This window comes from Ailuropoda melanoleuca, chromosome 6 (genome assembly GCF_002007445.2).
Source record: "Ailuropoda melanoleuca isolate Jingjing chromosome 6, ASM200744v2, whole genome shotgun sequence".
Classification (NCBI taxonomy): domain Eukaryota; kingdom Metazoa; phylum Chordata; class Mammalia; order Carnivora; family Ursidae; genus Ailuropoda; species Ailuropoda melanoleuca.
The window spans coordinates 90686820-90707204 of NC_048223.1; the positions used below are offsets into that span (position 1 = coordinate 90686820).

At 37.5% G+C, this 20385-nt stretch overlaps 1 protein-coding gene across 9 annotated transcripts in view; it reads left to right on the forward strand.

Moving 5' to 3' along the window:
* MARCHF8 (membrane associated ring-CH-type finger 8) overlaps positions 1 to 20385 on the forward strand; it is a 117979-nt gene that overhangs the window by 46399 nt on the left and 51195 nt on the right. The window contains exon 1 of one of the 9 annotated variants that reach the window (XM_019806990.2): positions 13867 to 14338. The exons of the other annotated variants lie outside the window; for them this stretch is intronic. The gene's annotated coding sequence lies outside the window, so the exon portion shown is untranslated. Of the gene's footprint in view, positions 1 to 13866; positions 14339 to 20385 lie in introns of those variants that run through there. 9 annotated transcript variants of the gene reach the window in all.

Consider the following 20385-nt stretch of genomic DNA (forward strand, 5'->3'; position numbering starts at 1 on the left):
CCTTTCTGTTTTGCTGAGCTCTTAGGCGGAGTGTGGTTGGCATTGGTTGAAAGGCTGACCAGGGATGGTGGTGGTGTAGATGGATTTTAAACCTACCATTTTCAGTATTTCAGTTTTTCCTCAGTTTGCTGGAGATGGGAGAATACCCCATCTTTCCCATATTCTTTCAGTTTTCATTTACGTTAATAGCCTTCATTTAAGATTCATTTAAGTTAATGGGCTTTTCTTGTAACCCTTTCGTCCAAATGGATTTTTAAAAACCACTACATAGAACATTTTTTAGTCTAGGGTGCTTGCCTATACCAAATTGAGGTTGCTCGGTCCCTATTCAGTGCAGTGTCAAATTTGGACACCAGATGGCAGGAATTTCTTGATTATCTGTCTTTCTGCCTATCTGTCTATCTATCTGAGGAAGCTATTCTTGTTTGGAATAGAAGTCGTCCAACATTTTAGGCCAGGAAGAGAGATTCTTTTGGATATAAAACCCATTAGCAGATTTGTTTTAGTGGTTATTCAGTAAATACTTACTGAATTGATCTATTGGATGGGGTTGTTAAGGTTTAAATAAGTAGCATTAATGACTATATTCATGGAATTGGTATTTTAATTGGTATTAGGAAGAGGCACTCTTCTCTCCCACATTAGCATGGGGAATAGTTTGGGGAGCTATTGATGGGGAACACTTGATGGCAGCGTGACACTTCTGGGAATCAAGGTGCAGGTGGTGGAGTTGCAGCCCAGATGGGAGCTTGAGGGGCCCCATGACAGTTATGGCAGCAGCTGGCACGTTGCTGAAAATGATTTTTTGTGGTGTCTAGGTTCTGAAATGTGGTATCAGAATTGATTTGGAAGGCACGTTTCTGTCCATTGGCATCTGTTTTCCTTTATACAGTTTCCCTGGCACAGTGAGTTCACAACAGAATTCTTTGGTATGATTTCTGATCTTCTGTGTTTGGGAAGGGAAGGGAGGAGGGAAAGAGAAGCCCTGCAGAAAGAGGCACTCCTTCCTGCTCATCACCCACTGTTCCAGAGCTGCAAAGGTTGAACTTTATCTCACAGTCTCTGGGATAACATGAGATGGTTCATTACATCAATAACAATTTTATTTCTTCTGAATCTTGTGAGAAGAGAGGGGCCTTGCAGTTTACCCCAGAATCAAATAATCTAACCCTTAACGTTGACAGTTTTACCTGAGTTTATCAGATGCATGATTCTGTAGCATCCATTGCATAAGCCCATATCTATACAGTTCTAAGAAGACTTAATGACTTTTATAGAGTAGTCCGTGCAGTTGGTGAATAAATGAGTGAATGTAGTTTTAATGGTATGGGAACCACCATGGAGTTAAGAGGAATGTTTTATAATAAAAAGATTTCTGTTGCTGTTGCTTATGAACTGGGTAGATGTTTCTTGAGTTGTTTTTTTTTTTTCTCAGTGTTTTGTAAGTATTGATCCATTGCCTTCCAGACTCCGGTGTGCATTTAGAAACCTGATATGGAGGTTGTTTGCATTCTTTCTCTAAGGAATATATTCTTCACAGCTTTTTGGGGAGAATATTTTTTTTTCTTATAGTTTAGAGAGTTATTGATTAATTTCTTATCTAGACTTAATCTGTCTTGTGGTTTGATAGGTCCCTTTACATTTTTCAAGATTATTTTTTGTTATGTTTTATTTCATTTTTAAACAGCTTTATTAAAGTCTAATTGACATACAACGAACAATACATGTTTAAAGTATACAGTATCTTCTCAAGCAGGATTGTGAACATATCCATCACTTGCAAAAGTTTCCTCATACTCCTTCCTCAAGCAGTCATTGATCTTCTTTCTTTCACCGTAGATTAGTCTGCATTTTCTAGGGTTTTATATAGGTGGAATTATAAGTTATGTACTTTTTTTTTTTTAAAGATTTTATTTTTATTTATTCGACAGAGAGAGAGACAGCCAGCGAGAGAGGGAACACAAGCAGGGGGAGTGGGAGAGGAAGAAGCAGGCTCATAGCAGAAGAGCCTGATGTGGGGGCTCGATCCCATAACGCCGGGATCACGCCCTGAGCTGAAGGCAGAGGCTTAACCGCTGTGCCACCCAGGCGCCCCTTAAGTTATGTACTTTTTAAAAATCTAGCTTTTTTCAAAGATTAATTCTTTTGAGATTCATCCAATTTGTATGTATCAATAGTTAGTCCTTTATTTAAATTTTTAAAAATTCAATTTAATTAATATATAGCATATTATTAGTTGCAGAGGTAATTTAGTGATTCATCAGTTACACATAGCACCCAGTGCTTATTACATCAAGTGCCCTCCCTAATGTCCATCACCCAGTTACCCCATCCCCTCGCCCATCTCCCTTCTAGCAACCCTCAGTTTGTTTCCTGTAGTTAAGGGGTCTCTTATGGTGTGTCTCCCCCTCTGTTTCATCTTATTTTTCCTTCCCTTCCCCTTTGTTCATCTGTTTCTTAAATTCCACACTTGAGTGAAATCATATATTTGTCTTTCTCTGATTTATTTCGTTTAGTATAATATCCTCTAGTTCCATCCATGTCATTGCAAATGGCAAGATTTCATTCTTTTGATGGTTGAGTGATATTCCATTGTGTTTGTGTGTGTACTAAGTTGTGTCCTTCTCTTGCTGAGTAGTATTCACTGTATGGATTTACCACAATTTGTTTATTCATTCTCCTGTTGATGGGCATTTGGATTGTTTCCAGTTTTTGGTTGTTATGAATAAGGCTGCTCTTAACATTCATACAAGCCCTTGTATGGACATATATTTATTTCCTTTCCCTTGGGTATATACCTAGGAGTGGAAACATATGGTAGATGTATGTTTAACTTTTTAAGATACTGCCAAACTGTTTTCCAAAATGAGTGTACCATTTTACAGCTCCTACGAGAGGGAAGTTCCAGTTCTTCTATATCTCTGCCAACACTTATGGTCTGTCTTTTTAATTTTAGCATCTAATAGGTGTATTATACTAGCATCTCATTGTAGTTTTAATTTGCATTTCCCTCATGAGTAATGATGTTGAGCATCTTTTCATGTGCTTATTTACCATCCTTACTTCTCTTTTGTCGAAGAGCCTCTTTAAATCTTTTGTCCACTTAAAAAACGGATGGCCTTTTTTCTTATTTGTCAGATTTTGAGCATTCTGTATGTATTCTAGATACAAGTCCTTTATCAGATATATGCTTTACAAATATTTTATCCCAGTGTCTGAATTGTCTTTTCATGTTCCTGCCAGTGTCTTTTGAAGACTAAAGTTTGGTTTTAACTTTTTAAATTTTAGTGAAGTCAAATTTATCCTTTTTTCCCTTGTATTTATTGTACTTTTGGTGTTCTATTAAGAAAGCTTTACTTAACCCTTAGGTGCAAATAGTATCTTAGAACTTTTATAGTTTTGGTTTTACACATATGTCTGTGATCTATTTTGAATTATTTTTGTATCTTAAGAGTATATCCAATATAATTTTTTTGGTATATATCCAGTTGTTCCAGGAACATTTGTTAAATAGATTGGACTGTTTTTTCTCCATTGCATTACCTTAAATCATTTGCCCATGTATGTGTGTGCTTATTTCTGAACTCTTTTCTGTTTAATTGATCTATTTATTATCTTTGCACCAATACCACACTGTCATAAACACTCCAGCTTAATAATACGTCTTGAAAATCAGATAGTGTTCTTTTTCAAACGTGTTTTGCCTATTTTACTGTTTTTGCACTTCCATATGAATTTAAGAATCAGATCGTCAGTTTCTACACAAAAGTCTGCTGGGATTTTTATTGGGATTATTGAATTTGTAGTTCAATTTGAGGGAGAACTGACATTTAACAATATTGAGTCTTGACCCATGAACAAGGTACGTCTCCTCTTTAAGTCTTATCTAATTTCTCTCAGCAGTGTTTTGTAGGTTTCAGCATGTAGATCAGTCTTACACACCTTTTGTCAAATTTATCCCTATTTACTTTGTATTTTTGCTGCTATTGTAAATGGTACTATTTTTAAAAATTTTAATTTCCCATTGTTCATTGTTAGTACATAAAAATAAAATTAATGTTTGTGTATTGATCTTATATCTTGTATCTTGTTTGCAGTTTTGGCAAATTCACTTATGAGTTTAGTAGCTCAATTCCATTAAATTTTCTATATAGGCAATTGTGTTATCTGTGAATAGTGTTTTATGCTGCCCTTTTTTATATAGATGCCTCCCTCCTTCTTTTTTGTCCTAGTGAACATCTCTAGTCCTTGTGTTGTTCCTGATCTTAGGGGGAAAGCATTTATTCTTTCAACATTAAGTATGATGTTAGCTGTATGTTTTTTGTAGCTACCCTGTATCAGGTTGAAGTTCTCTTACATTTCTTTTTTTCTCTTTTTATTATGATATATGATAGTCACCATACAGTACATCGTTACTTTTTGCTGTAGTGTTCCATGATTCATTGCTTGCGTGTAACACCCAGTGCTTCATGTAATTCGTGTCCTCCTTAATTCCCTTCACTGGGCTAGCCCACCCCTCCATCCCCTTCCCCTCTAAAACCCTCCGTTTGTTTTCCGGAGTCCATAGTCTCTCATAGTTCATTTCCCCTTCCATTTGTGGTTTGCTGAGAGTTTTGGTCAGGAATGGATAATGGGTTTTGTCAAATGCTTTTTCTGTGTCTTATCAAAGATAAAGCTGTATTCTAGTTAAAGCAGGAAGGGCAGATTTTATTCAGTAATAACTATTGTAGTGGGGAGGAGAGTCCAGTGTGAACTGAACTGAGCTGCTTTTTGTGTGGAGGTGACTAGGATATTTTAAAAGGAGAATAAAGGAGTGGAGAGGAGGAACAAATGGGAAATGAATGGGGGCTTGAGCAGAGTCAGGGATGTAGAAATTCACAAAAAGTTGGAAAGGAGTTGGTCAGTGTGATTAAACCATCTGGGTTTGCTACCTGGTGCTCACTCAAGCTAGGCTTGTACTCTCCTACAGAGATTGGGATATAGGGGCCCTATCTTCAGGTGTTGGCTAGAACAAACAGTAAATGCTTTTGGCAACCTTGAGTTTTTCCAGGCAGGAACTTAAGAGGATTATAATCATCTTTCTAGGGACACAACCATGAGAAGTTAGAAACTATGCTAGTTCGTGTTAGTGTCTCTTGGTGCAGGGGTTTGGATGGAGTCATAAGTACCAGAGTTCTTGCAGTTCTGTCTACTGAGGTGATTGTATGGTTTTTATTTTTTTATTTTGTATATTCATCAAGGATCTTCAGAGAGACAGAACCAATAAGATATCTTTATCTGTAGATATGTAGATACAGATATGAGATTTATTATAGGAGTTGGCTCATATGATTATGGAGGCTGAGAAATCCTACCACCTGCTATCTGTAAACTGGAGAACAAGGAAGTTTGATGGTGTAATTTAGTCCAAATCCAAAGGCCTCAGAACCAGGAAAGCAAATGTTGTAAGTTTCAGTTTTATTCTAAAGGCTGGAGTCTGAAGGCCTAAGAACCAGCAGAGCTGATATCCAAGGGCAGTATAAGGTGAATGTGCTAGCTCAAGCAAACAGCACATCCACCCTTCCTCTGCCATTTTGTTTTATTCAGGCCCTTAGTGGATTTGGGTAATGCCCACATGCTTTGGGGGCATTCAAATGCTAACATCTCTGGAACCTCTCTCATAGATGTACCCAGAAATAATGTTTTACCAGCTATCTGTGTATCCCTTAGCTGAGTCAAGTTGACACATAAAAGTAACCATCACAGGTTGTTAGTATGGCAAAGTACACTGGTTGGTTTTTGTTTTTATTTTTTTTGAATGTTAAACCAACTCTGCATTTCTGGTATAAACCACCCTTGGTTATACCATATTAACATTTTTATATATGGTTGGATTTGAATTTCTAGAATTCTTGTCTAGACTTTTTGCATATGTGTTCAAAGGGGATATGGGTCTGTAGTTTTCTTTGATTGTAATGTCTTTGTCGTAAGGACAATACCAGCCTCATTCGTGATTAGGGAGTTGTTTCTTCCTCTTGAGTATTTTAGAAGAGTTTAAATAGAATTGGCATTACTATTTCTTTTTTTTTCCCAAAGATTTTATTTATTTATTTGACAGAGACAGCCAGCGAGAGAGGGAACACAAGCAGGGGGAGTGGGAGAGGAAGAGGCAGGCTCCTAGCAGAGGAGCCTGATGTGGGGCTGGATCCCAGAACGCTGGGATCACTCCCTGAGCCGAAGGCAGACGCTTAATGACTGAGCCATCCGGGCGCCCCTGGCATTACTATTTCTAACTTAAGGTTTGGTAGAATTAACCAGTGATGCCGTCTGGGTCTGGAAATTTTTTTTTAAAGATTAATTTATTTATTTTGTAGAGAGCTCATGTGTGTAAGGGGCAGAGGGGGGCAGAGGGAGAGGGAGAGAATCTCATGCAGACTCCTTGTTGCATGCAGAGCCTAACGTGGGGCTTGATATCACGACCCTAAGATCATGACCTGAGCTGAAATCGAGAGACACTCAGCTGACTGAGTCACCCAGGTGCCCCTGAAAATTTTTTGTGAGCACGTTTTAAACTAAAGTCTCAGTATTTTTAATATAAGGTTATTTAGGTTATCTGTTTCTTTTCTAATGTGCTTTGATAATTTGTGTCTTTTATGGAATTGGTTAGTCTCGTTGAATTTATTGGCATAAAATTGTTTATAATCTTCCCTTATTGTCTTAGTCCATTCTGGGCTGTTATAACAAAATACCTCAGACTTGAGGGTTTATAAACAATAGAAATTCATTTCTCATAGTTCTGTAGTCCCAGATCAAAGTGCCAGCATGATCCTGGCTGAGGGCCTTCTTCCAGGTTGCAGGTATCTCGTTACAGCCTCAGTGGCAGAAGAGGTGAGGGGGATATCTCTGAGGCCTCCTTAAGGACATTATTCCATTCATGAGAGCTCTGCTCTCTTCACCTAATCACATGCAAAGTCCCCCCTTCCTAATACAATCACATGGGCATTAGGATTTCAACGTATGAATATGAATTTTGGGAGAGACACAGATATTCAGCTTATAGCACTGATTATCCTTTTTTCTTGATCATCTGGTCATGGGTTTATCAATTTAATTGATCTCAAAGAATTCTTTCAGTTTCATAGATTTTCTTTGTTGTCATTTGTTTTCAGTTTTTTTGGGTTTTGCTTTGATACTCATCATTTCCTTTCCTCTGTTTCCTTTGAGTTTAATTGGCTCTTCTTTTTCTAACTTCTTAAGGTAGAAACCAAGGTTATTTATTTGAGACTTTTCTTATCTTTTTTTTATTGAAATCTTATTTTTTATTTTTTTAAATATGTTCAGTTAGCCACTGTATAGCACATCATTAGTTTTTGATGTAGTGTTCAATGATTCATTAGAGACCTTTCTTATTTTCCAATGTAGGTATTTAGAGATTATAAATTTCTCAATTTCTGCTTTTGTGGCATCTGGCAAATTTTGCTTTTGAGTTTCATTTTTATTCAGTTCAAAATACTTTTTTTTAATAATATTTTTTTATTATATTATGTTAGTCACCATACAGTACATCCCTAGTTTTTGATGTAAAGTCAAAATACTTTCTAATTTCCCTTTGATTTCTTCTTTGATCCATGGGTGTATGTTATTTAATTTTCAAAATTTCTGGACTTTCCAGAGATCTTGCTCTTATTTATTTCTAATTTGATTCCATTTTGGTCTGTAAACATATTTTGAATAAGTTAAATCCTTTAAAATTTATTGAGGCTTGTTTCATTGCGCAGAACATGGTCTCTTTCCGTAAATGTGCAGTGTACACTTTAGAAGAATGTGTATTTCTCCATTGTTGGATGGTGTGTTCTATGAATGTCAGTTAGGTCAAGCTGATTGGTAGTGTTTTCCAAGTCTACTATATCCTCGAATCTGGTTGTTCTTTTAGTTGAAAGAGTGGTGGTGAAATTGCTGACTATAATTCTGGATTTGTGTTATTTTTCCTAATTTTGCTACATGTATTTGATGCTCTGTTATTAGGTGCATAAACACTTAGAATTGTTTGGCCTTCTTGATAAAATAACCCCTTATTATTATGAAATGATTATCTTTATCGTGACGATAATATTTTTTGCTCTGAAATCTACTTTGTGAATGATGCTTGTATATAAGCAGCATGTGGTTGGGTCTTTTTTATCTAGTCTGACAATCTCTGCTCTTTATTTAGATATTTGGACTGTTTATATCCAAAGACATTATTGATACATTTGGGTCAAGTCTTCCTATTTGTTTTCTGTTTGTCTCATCTGCCTCTGTTCCCCTTCTCACCCCTTTTGGCCTTTTTAAATTCTTTGTTGGCTTATAAGCTATAACTCTTTATTTTAATGGTTTTTTAATTTAAATTTTTTTCAGGGTTTATAATCGTATACATTTTTAACTTGTCACAGTCTACCTTCAAGTGATATTATATTACTTCAAGTATACTATATAAACCTTACAATAGTATACTTTCGTTTCTTTCCTCCTGGCTTTTATGGTATTGTTATCCTACATTTTTCTTATATATATATATGTTATAAATCCCAGGGTTATAATGTCATCATTTAAAAGCATTTTTAAAGAGATTAATATAATAAGAAAAATATCTATTTACTCTTATACATACCATTTCTGTCATTCATTGTCTGTTTGTGAAGGACTTTAACATTTCTTATAATGTGAGTTGGCTGGCAGTGAACTTTTCAGCTTTCTTTTTCTTCTTTATCTTTTTAAAATTTCCTCATTTCTTTTTAAGATTATTTATTTTTTTATTTAAGAGAGAGACAGAGGTGGGGAGGGGTAGAGGGAGAGAATCTTCAAGCAGACTCCCAACTGAGTGTGAAGCCTGATGTGGGGCTTGATCTTATGACCCATGAGATTGTGACCTGAGCTGAAACCAAGAGGTGGACACTCAACCAGCTGAACTACCCAGGCGCCCCTTGTTTTCTTCATTTCTTGTGTCTGGGGTTTGTTGAACTTTGTGGATTTGTGAGTTTATGGTTTTCATTGAATTTGGAGTAATTTTCAAATATTCTTCTGCTCCCTCCCTGTGGGGACTCCATTTCAGACATTAACTCTTGGAAGTTGTCCACTGTTATGCTTTATTTACATTTTTAAAAATTGTATGTTTTCTTTCTGTGTTTTATTTTGGATCATTCTAATTGCTGTGTTTGAGTTTAGTAATCTTTTCTTTTTCCACGTCTAATCCGCTGTTAATCTTTTTAGTGTATTTTTCATCTCAGGATTGGTATAGTTATTGTCTCTAGAAGTTCAGTTTGGATCCTTTCTTTGTATCTTCCATGTCTGTGTTCAACTTTTTTGATCATAAGATCCAAATTAAACTTTAAAAAATTTATTAAAAAAAACTGACTTAAGATACCAAGTGGTGGATATCTTCGTAAACTTTTTCCCTTCTCTAATTTCAGCATCTGGAATTTGTACTATCTGGAATACATTTCCACTTGATTAACTTAGAGTTTTCTGTAATTCTCTACCAGTTCTCTTTTCTTTTTCACACAAATAATTTCACCATTTAAAAGAATCCATGTTTTTCTCATTCTTTTGTCTCCTTTTCCCATTATTTGATGTTTTCCTATCCTCAGGCCTATTTTATTTTATTTTTAAAAGATTTTATTTATTTGTCAGAGAGAGCGAGAGGACAAGCAGGGTGAGTGGCAGGCAGAGGGAGAAACAGGCTCCTGGCTGAGCAGGGAGTCCCATTTGGGACTCGATCCCAGGACCCTGGGATAATGACCTGAGCAGAAAGCAGACACTTAACTGACTGAGCCACCCACGCGTCCCACTCAAGACTATTTTAAAATATCCTTCTGTGCATTTAAGTAGGACTTTTAACATGTATTTTTGAAAGTCTAAAAGACAAATTTTATATTTCGCCATCAAATCAATGTTTAGAAATTTGACAATATTTGTAAATTATTTTCCAGAACGATGTCCATTTTACTGAAAGGGTCCCCTATAAGCAACAGCATTATTTCCAGTTAGTTTAAGGAGAGGGATTTAATATAGGGAAGTAGTAGATGCTACAAAGTAATTGAAGGGCTGGAGGAGTGGGCTGGGTTTCCAGGAACAGCTAATCCCCGCACTCTTAGATTGCTGTGCTGTGACAAATCAGAAAGTTGCTGTTGCCACTTCTGGTGAAAAAATCACTATCTTTACCATAGTTGGAAAAGCTGCTACATTGCTACAGACTTGGCTGAAGTAGGAAGAAGCTGCTGGCTCTAGAACGACTCACTGTTGCCGTGATCTGGTCTGGCAAAATGGATACTCTGCCGTCAGCTTTTCTCCCCCATGTATCATCTCCAAATCAAAACTTTGAGTGTGAGTGCATTGAATAAGCACAATATAATTATGCCTGGAACCCATATTGCAGGATTGTTCAGAAAATATATTTTACAAATTTCTGCTTTATACCCCTTTAAAATGAAATTGATATGGATATTGAATGAACTGGCCCACATTGTGGTATTTCTTGAAAAGGATAAACAAAAAGGTAATTCAGTGAATAGCTTACATTGAAACAGTAAATAAGTTACATGGAAAAAGAAAGTACTCTTTTCTTTTATATATTTATAAACAGTTCTTTTGCTGGCCCCATTGGCCTCACATCTTGCTTCTGATTTTACCATGAAGCATCAGGATGATGATCTTTTTTTTTTTTTGCTTTGCCATGTATATTTATAAACACTTATACCTTAATGAAATAAGATGTTACTGGAAAGACAGTTTATACATTCTGTAGTTTCAATGAGTTAAGCACATAGATATTCCATTTGCTTTTACACATAAGTTTATACGCCCTTATAGAATGATGATCATCTAACCACATTTATATTTGCTATGAAAATACATGAATGCCAGCAGCTAATACTGTACTCATCTTTACCTGACATCTTCTGAAAAGATGGCCTCTCAATTTGTGACGGTATTTTGAGGCATAATCACTACACTTTTACTTCTTACTTATTCTCTTTTTGCTATTCGATAAATCATTCCCTTTTTAAATAATAAAATCTGTGTTTTAACATCCCAGAATCTAGCCCAACTCCCAGTTTGTTGCTTGAACCTGCTCTGTATCATTGTGGCTGACTTGTTCTTGGGGCACCATGAGGGCATCTCTGAAGGCACTGACCCACTACTTCCAAAGGTAGTTCTGTTCTTTTTTAGGTGACCAGAGATTTGAGATCCAGTATAAGAACAAACTCTCTCTAGCTTTCTTTTATGGGCAGTCTTACTTTTTTCTTCCAGGAACCATCAATCTTATTCTGCAACATAAAAATTCATTATTTCATGTATTACAAAATTGAATCTCTCAACATTCTGATTGTTCTCTTTTGGACCACTCCTAGTTTCTTCATGTAAGTGTGTTTAAATGAAGAGATGAATATACATCTTTAAAATATACCTGTCCCAAAGTACTGTCTCTGGTTAAGTGTCACCCTCTGTGAGATGATTTGTATGACTTCTTGAATCATCTATCTATTTTACCTGCAAGAGCCCAAGAGATTAATATTCTCATACCTAGAAACAAAGATTTCTTTTGTCATCTGTTTACCTTTCCTTCGTCCCTGGAGTGGTTTTTAAAAATCTACTTCCTAGCATGTTTTTCCTGCCTGGTAATCAAACCTATCACTGTAACTCCTAGTTTGCTCAAGCACTCACAGAAAGTTGTAGCACACTCACTGTTTAAGAAACAAATTCTAATTCTTTTCTAAATCGTTATTTTCTGCCTTGTAAGGCTTGTTTTCTCTAAGAATGAAGAAATAAGCTTAGATGTTTTTCTAGAAATAGAAAAACATGCTGTTATCACACATTAAATACAAGTCGATCAGTTTGAACTGTTGCGTTTTCTTTTGCATACATAGATTTTGAAGCTTGAGTCCACATAAAATTACAAACAACTTCAAGGTCCTGCCATTTTAAATATTCTTAGTCAAAAGCCAACAGTATTGATTCTAGCTATTTTATATATTAACAGCTTACTTTTCCCAGCCAATTCTCACATAAGTCTTGGACTGGTAATGGTTTGCTATTTACTTATTTAGGTATGGAGATGGAAGAATGCACAGAATGACTGTAGCTGAGCTCTGTGATGTTGATCTAGTGAGAGTTTGTTAGATGAGAATCCATGTCATGTAGGTAAAACCAAGAGTCTAGTTGGGTTGTGAAGTTGGCTTTGGTGTGTTCCATGAAATTTGACCAAAGGTGGTGCATAAATATATTTGTCTGGGTCCTACCTCAGGACTCAATGGTTAACTGGTTTGTGGCTTGTCACTATGCTCTTAGAGCTGCCCTACCTGCATTAAACAACTAGGAGGCATGTAGTTTTTCAGATTTCCTGTCAGTAACCCTGTTGAAAATAAGAAAATAAGAAAACCACTCAAATAATATTATAGTATCCTGTAATATTTTTTAGTGGCTTTTATATCTGACATCATTGAGATATGACTCCTTTATTTTACACAAATGGAGAAGCAGGTCCCAAGAGGAATGCCTTACCCATGGACCCTTGGATTTGTGTGATGTTTCTTCCATATTATTTTGTTTCCTTTTAAAAATGCTTTCCCATGAATATAAATTCACTGCACACATTTATACTTTCATTTATGCATCAAGCAGATATTAACAGTGTATTATGTACTGGAAAGAATCCTGCCCTCGAGGAGCCTATAATGTGGCAGTGGAGATAGGAAGAGCCATGTCAGAGAATGCAGCGAACGCTCTGACAGCAGCTTCCCCGGTGCATGTAACTGGAGATCTTTTGGTTTGTGATGTGGCTAGTTACGCTTTTGCTTTTGTTTATCCCATTTCTGCTTGGAACTTAGGTGTTTGAAGTTGAGGATCCAGGACTTTCTTCACTTTTGGAAAGCCCTCACTCATTATTTCCTCAAATATTGCCTTTTCCCCATTCTCGTCATTCTCCCTCTCTGAGAATAAAGCTCACTGTTTTCTGCCATGCTTTCTGCCTGTCTCTGTGTACTGCACTCTGGGCGATTTCTTCAGCATTCTCTTTCCGTTCACTAACCCACTCCTTAGCAAGGTCTAGTTCTGCCTTTGAGGTCATAATTTCAATGTCTACATGTTTTTATTTCATACATTTTTAAAATTTCCTGTCTTTGCATTATGCTTTGTAAATTTTTTCTTTATCTCTGAATATATAATGCAAGTTTCTTTCCTTTAGCTTTAGCGTTTTGTTTAATGCTCTGACTTTAAATTTTTTCCTTGCTCTTGGCCCCTGGGATTTTTTTCTTCTTGCTTTTGAGCTTGGCTATGTAGTAAAAATTATTTTGCTATATTTTTCCAGGATTTATATGTGACTAGAGATGGGAATAGGGTGTTATATTTTTTTGGTATAGCTCAGAAGTTCCAGTTTCCCCAGTGTACTATGAATTGTGTGTATATGTGTAAAAACAACTCTGCTGTGTTACCTAAAACTCTAGTTGAGAAAATTCTTCACATTTTACAGTAAATATGGTTGATACATCTCCTTCCAGGAAGTGGATGTATGCAGTCGTCTGTTAATTATTCACTAAACAAGTGGCCATTTTTACTGCATCTACGTAGGTCGAGATACTACTAAGGATTTGTTTAATTTAATACACTTATATCATGATTATTCTATACGAAGCACTGTTCTTTTAAGGACTTTACAAACATTAACTCAGTGAATTCATTTGATCCTCATCCAAGTACTGTTAGGTATTATCTTGTCATCCATAGGCACCCTCATCGTACAGATGAGGCATAGATAGAACAGTTGGATGAGTTTCCCGGGGCTCCCCCGTTGGCAGTTGGCGAGTGTCAGAATTGGTATTCACACCCAACCTCCACACTCATGCTCTTCATTCACTTGCTTTTTGCATGCTGCTCTGCCAGCCGCTGGCCTTTATCTTTGCAAACCACACGTCCCTCCTAATGAAACTCGCCCAGCTCCGCTTGCTCTGTGTCTTCATTCCCCCAGCGCTCAGTGAGTCTAGACTGAGCTCGAGTCAGATGTTTTTCTGTTTGCTTCCTTACATCTTTATCTTCTGCCTTCATTGATCTGTTCATTTTTTTGAACAAATATATATTAAGCACCCATTACGTGGTGCGTGCCATCAGATGTTGAGCATAAATGCTGTGTAACACAGAGACTCCCACTGTGCTGCCCGAATCTCTCCCAGGCCTTATGCTTCTGTAAGCCACGCCTTGTCTGTGGTCCGGGTCCTGGTCAGCTCTCTGCTGCAGCAGCCTGCACGTTGGTCTCCATACTTCGGCCTCCCTCTTCCTGCTCTGCGTACTGCTCCTGGGAGAATAGGCAGTTACCCAGTTCGGTGTGGTAAGTGCCATGGTCTGGAGAAGCACCCTGACCCGGTCTTGAGGTGACAGGGAGGCTTCTCTGGAAGAGAAGATGTCAAAGATGAGTCTTAAGAAGTAAGAGTTAGTTGGAGATAGAGGAGAAGAGTGTTTGGCATAGTACGAGGCAAAAGTTCCTAGAGAAGTGAAGGATGGTTTGTGTGAGGTGCTGAGGAAAACTCATTATGCTGGAGCTTGAGGTGTCAGGTGGGGAGCAGTGAGATGAGGCGGGAGTAACTGCAGTGGTGCTAGGGAACTGAAAGAGGGAAGGGTAGAGCTCTATTTTAGTAAAGTAACCATGGTTACTTTAGGGGGGACTGGGGAGGAGAGCACTCAGAAAGCTAGTGCTATGCTGCGTGTGATGATGGCCTAAGCCAGGGAGGTGGTACCGGGGGGGAGAGAAGTGAGCAGATCACAAGGAGATGGACTGGAGGTGGGATCAATGACAGTGCTGGTGGCTGATGGATTGTGGTGGTCATGGCGAGGTGATGTCTGGTTGAGACATTCACTTTGATAGAGGAAGGGCAGCAGGTTAATCAGAAAGATGGGGAAATTGGATGGTGATCTTGATGGTGAACATGAAAGTGTGAGGTACTTGTGGGTGGGCCAGCTGAAGATATCCAGAATTCAGTTGTGTCTGAATCTTTAGAGAGGAATCTATTTAAGCAAGAGCTGGAAAGAGAGAAATTTTGGAGTTGGATACCATATAGACAGTAAAGGAGGCCCTAAGAAGAGATAAAATTGTTGGTTAGAATGAATTGCCTGAGAATAAAAACGGTGTGTGACAGGACGCTGAGGAAGGGAAGTCACCATCTCCAGTTACTATCTCACAGACATCCCTTATCATGGCAGCAAGCGCCCCTGGTAACTTCTAGTGCTTGCTGTATTTGAGAATATTTTATCTTTTTTCCATGCCACTTTTGCACTGGCCATGAAATATTGCCCCTTTAATTCAATCATCCTGATGCTGAGTTTGTATGTTTTTTGTGTTTGCTTATAAAGAACTCAATTTACCACATTTCAAAAGTCTGTCTTAAGTAGCAGGGGACTGCTGTCAGATTCACAGTATTTAGGTAATACGTGAATAACTAGTACTGGTTGCAGTTACAAGAAAGTCTTAATAATGCCTTTTACCCTGGGGCTTTGTTTTTGAATTAGGCTTAGGCTGATTGAGGCATAATGCTGATGTATTATTAGCCGTGTAATTAGCACTAATAAGCAGAGTCACACTCCCAAATTGTGAAGCACATGCTCAGGTGATTCATACTGTACCCCAAAATTCATTGACGTTTGTTCCCCGAGAGCAAAGGTCTTCTCTTTAAATACACTGTGTGACCTAGGATTCTGCCGAACCTGGATGAGCCTCTGCTTATCAGCATAGTTCTTGTCGTCACTCAGTATCACTGTCCTCCTTTCTTGGCCTCAGCCCTCCCACAACCAGCGCACTGATAGCAGTTGTCTTTGGGAATATAACTAACAGACAAGAGACTAGCCAGAGTCTTCTAATAAGTGAACTTTGATAACTTTGAAAAAATTACTCCGTTAAGCTCAAGATAATACTAAGAGTTTTTTGAGGAAAATTTGAACTTTGTACCCTTCACTTTAAAAAATTATTTATTATGAAAAACAGAAAAATATGGGGACACTATTTTAGATTGAAAGGGGCTTAACAACCAAATATAATGTTTAAACCTTAATAGAACTTACTAGACAGGAGAAGCTGTTATAAACTGTGTTGAGACAACTGGGATGTTTGAATGTTGTTTATGTATTAGATGATAAGTAAGTATAGACTTGTGGTTAGTTTTCTTAGACTTAAAAATGGTATTGTGGTTGTACAGAAGAATATCCTTGTTCTTAGAAAATGCATACAGAAATACTTAGTGTAACGTGCATAATGTCTGCAACTTACTTTTTTTAAAGTTTTTTTAATTTTTAAAAAAGATTTATTATTATTTATTTTGGGAGAGAGCAAGAGAGAGTGAGTAGAGGAGGGGTAGAGAGAGAGACTCTTCAAGCAGACTCCCTGCTGACCATGGAGCCTGACATAGGGCTCAATCTCATCACCCCTGAGATCATGACCTGAGCTGAAACCAAGAGTCTGACACTTAACTGACTGAGCCACGCAGGCGCCCCTGCAACTTACTTTGAAATGGTTCTGCCAGAAAAAGAAAAATAACAAGGAAAGGAAAAATATGTGTGTGTGTGTGTGTGTGTGTATCAGAGAGAAAGAAAATGTGGCAAATTTTAAATCGGTTGATGCATCTAGTTGAGCGATATAGGGTATCATATTATTCTCTCATACTCTGTAGATTTGAAAATTTTCAAAATAAAAAGTTTTGGGAAATAAAAGACTATGCTGTTGTCAATATAAGGTAAAGCCGGGATTGCAGTAAACAGTGATAAAACAGTAAACAAAAATAATCTAAAGGCCAGTGGGTAAGTTATATAATGAGATGCTTCCTAGGTATTCATATATTTTTACATCTCATTCCAAATTTTTTGTATTTTAGGATTATGCAGACATTTGTTGATGTTTATGCACAGTTAGAATAAAGGGTTCTGTTTTTTAAATGTGGTTATTGCTGATCACTAGTGGTATTCCTTACCTATCACATTAGTAGAATATCCAAGATAAAGCTGTGACTATATGTAGATTTTCTCTGTGTTGTATATTCGGAGATTTTCTTCCTTTGTTTAGATTTTTGCAAGTTGTGCTATCAAATGTCTATTCTTGCAGTGTTCTCAAATGTGTGGCTCGCTCTTTCTGGCTGACCTTTTTATTCCCTGTTGTATTTAAGAATAGCCTTCAACCTGGCATACCCATGAGGTGTATGCAGACTTTCCGAAGGATGCACAAGCGTGGGTGGGCTGAAGGGGATCCGTCTTCGGATCTTCCCCTTCCATGTCTGCTTGAGCCTGAGACTGCTCACCTGCACCTCCTCTCCCAGCAGCTCTTCCCTTCTCGGAAGAAGAAGGACACATCTGTTGATTTTACTCTGGAAATAAACCTCTCAGGCCATCGGAGAGACAAGTGGAATTACTGGCTTTGGGAAATCTTCTAATAAGTAATCAAATTACTTCATTACACCTGCCTAGGCCATTTATCTTGTCCTGTCTTACACAAACTGTATTTCTGAGGCCTCACAGCTAGGCTCTATTGGCCTGTGATTGCATATTTTGAACTCATGTTATAGATAGGTTGATAAAAGTGATTTCATCTCTTCTACCCCCAGTTACTGCTCTTCAATCAAGAGCTTTTGAGGGAGAAACCTTTGAGAGAGCAGAGCAAAGTTTCAAGTGATAAAAATGTTTTTTTTAAGATAACATATTTAAAGATAAGCTGAGTTTTCAGCTATTGTTAGTTCTCAGTTGCTAGGCTGGATCGCGGCCATAGAGTAATGTGTATTTGAATAGCTGAAGCAGTATCTATTAGTGAAGCTGATTGCTTTAAATGTGACTAGAATATTTTCTTGGACTACACAGTTTTTCAGGGTAGTTCAGGTAAAATATGAGGATAAAAATATTTTGTGATTTCTTTCAGATAAAATGTATATCATTCAACAAAGTTAACGCCTCTTTATTGAATCTTATGAAATATTCTGGTTATATTTAATGGTCAAAATATTTTGTATTTTCTTCCTCCTATTAATAAAAAAAGGAAATTTGTTTTTAGCAGCACAGTAATTACAGTATGTTTTAGTAATCTCACCTTGGTATTTGTTCCACATCCTCTCTTGTGTGGTGGAAAGGAATTCATAGCCTACATCAGTCTTTAGAACGTAACAAAAGCATGCGATTGAGTCCCCCTTGGTGACTGGCACAGGTCTGAATCCTACTTGACACCTATTTTAGACCCTACTCCCATTCTGAATCCTAAGTCTGATTTTGCTTTACCCAAACCGTGCAAATCTTCATTTGTATTTTTTTATCCTGGCTACATATATTTAGCAGTAATTATTTTCTATCATTGAAGGAACTTAATCTGATATAATTTAGTTTGCTAAATTAGAAGTTTGATAATATACTGTATATTATGTCAAGTATTCAAGGATTGCTTTGATGTTTAAGAATGTTACTATGGTGAATACTCCGTTTTTTCCCTATATTTAAGTAGGTCTATATAAGGTATTTATAAATTCTCTAATTTATATGTCCATTAGGGACTCCATTCTTCCATTCCATTCTCCATTCCCTTCCTCCATGAATGGGTTGTAACGAAAAGATATGTAAAAGAGAGAAAGAGAAATTAGCATCTGAGTCTCTGATGTGGCATTTAAAAAATTCTACCACATGGTTGTTAACTGTAGTTATTTGTTTATATCCCATAATAGAGTACGAATTCCTTACCGGTAGGGATGCTTTTTTTTCCCCCTGGCCAGAACTTTAGTTGGGGAAAGGGGAAAAATAGAGAGAGGACTCACAGAGAAGGGAGATACCTGGAACCCATGAAGCACCCAGCCTTGAAAGGGGGCAAGTGGAGTGGAGCTCCAGCTTTCTAGGCAGTACTAGGACTGGGGACATATGGAGTGGGGATGCTGGGAACTCCTGCAGAGCCAAGCTACATTCCAGCACCAGGGTGCAAGGGTCCTGAGAATGGATGATATTTTATTCATCAACAGAAGTCCCTTGTAGCATATAACTATCCAGGTTTGAATGAAGACATACTCAACTTTTTGTAGATGGTAATTGTAATTCTGCTCAAATATTTGTATTTTCATTTTAAGAGTAGGTCAAAAAAGTATGCAGTGGCATTTGGAAAAATCTGGGAAAGATTTTCTTGTGCAGACTTCTTCCCAGTACATCTGTTAGAGTTTCTGTAGCTGTGGGATTCTCAATGCTTCTGTTACAAAACTGGCAAGGTCTCCAGTCCTCTGACAAGTACAGTGGTTTGACAGCTAAGTTCAATTAGTGTATGATGCATGCGTTATTAGAAATATTGTGGTGTAGAGCAATGATATGATCCTGGTAGCTTCGAGAATGTTCTTGTATGTGGCAGATAAGTGAAAAGAGGGTGCCAGGTGGAAAACTGTACCAGTGTCTGAGGGCACAGTTTGCTGCTGAGCAGTTATCAGCAGGCCAGGCTAGGACTGGCATTCTGGAGATAAGGTAGAAAGGTCTACTAAGTTCCCACATAGGGTGCTCTCTTGGGTAACTTTTTAGTAACTGAGAAAGACCAGTCCTTCTGAAAGACCCAAACAAGCATATACTAGAGGTCAGAGCAAACCAGATAGCTTGTCCAGGTATCAGGCAACATTTGAAGGAGCAGGTTTTAAGGATGTTCAAGAACTGGCAAGCTAAGAGTTCATCATCAGGGTCTTCAGAACAGTGGCACTGACAGAGAAAAGCCACGGATGATTGTTGACTACAGGCAGGCAGTCTTATGGGTACTTTCCTTTTATAGTTTCTGCTGTTTCAGGAACATGTTATTGTAACAGTCTTAAGAATTTGAAGGTCTTGGTTGGAACGTCATCAGTGGAGAGATATGTGTATTCTGTAATCAAGCCACAAACTCCGTATTCTGTCTCACCTAAGCCTCTCCATCCTGCATTTCCGGTGGCACTGTAGCCTAGAACTGGAAGTACTCTGGGGCGGTCCAACGTTGATGCAGAGTTTTTATGAAAGTTGAAAGGGCTTGACTGACAACTACCATCTTGCCCTATTTCATATTTTTTATGAAGGCCAGGCCCTCCATAATCAGGCCTTTCACGTCAGACACCCAAAAGGAATCAAAATTCTTTATGAGATACTTGGAATATGCTGTGAGTTCATCATCTTTTGTTTCTGCTGCCAGATGAAATAATCTTTGGAGAAATAATCTTTACCAGAACATATATATGTTTCAAAGTCTTCAAGAATAGTTCTTTCAGTGAGAATTTTCAACCCAGTGCATAAGATACTTGAAAAGAGGAAGTTGGGTGAAGGAATAGATGACAGTAATTGAGGGACAAAAAGAAAAAAATAGAGTGATAACTCAAAAATTTTGTTATATTTTAAAATATATAAAAAAACCAATAGTTTGATGACTAA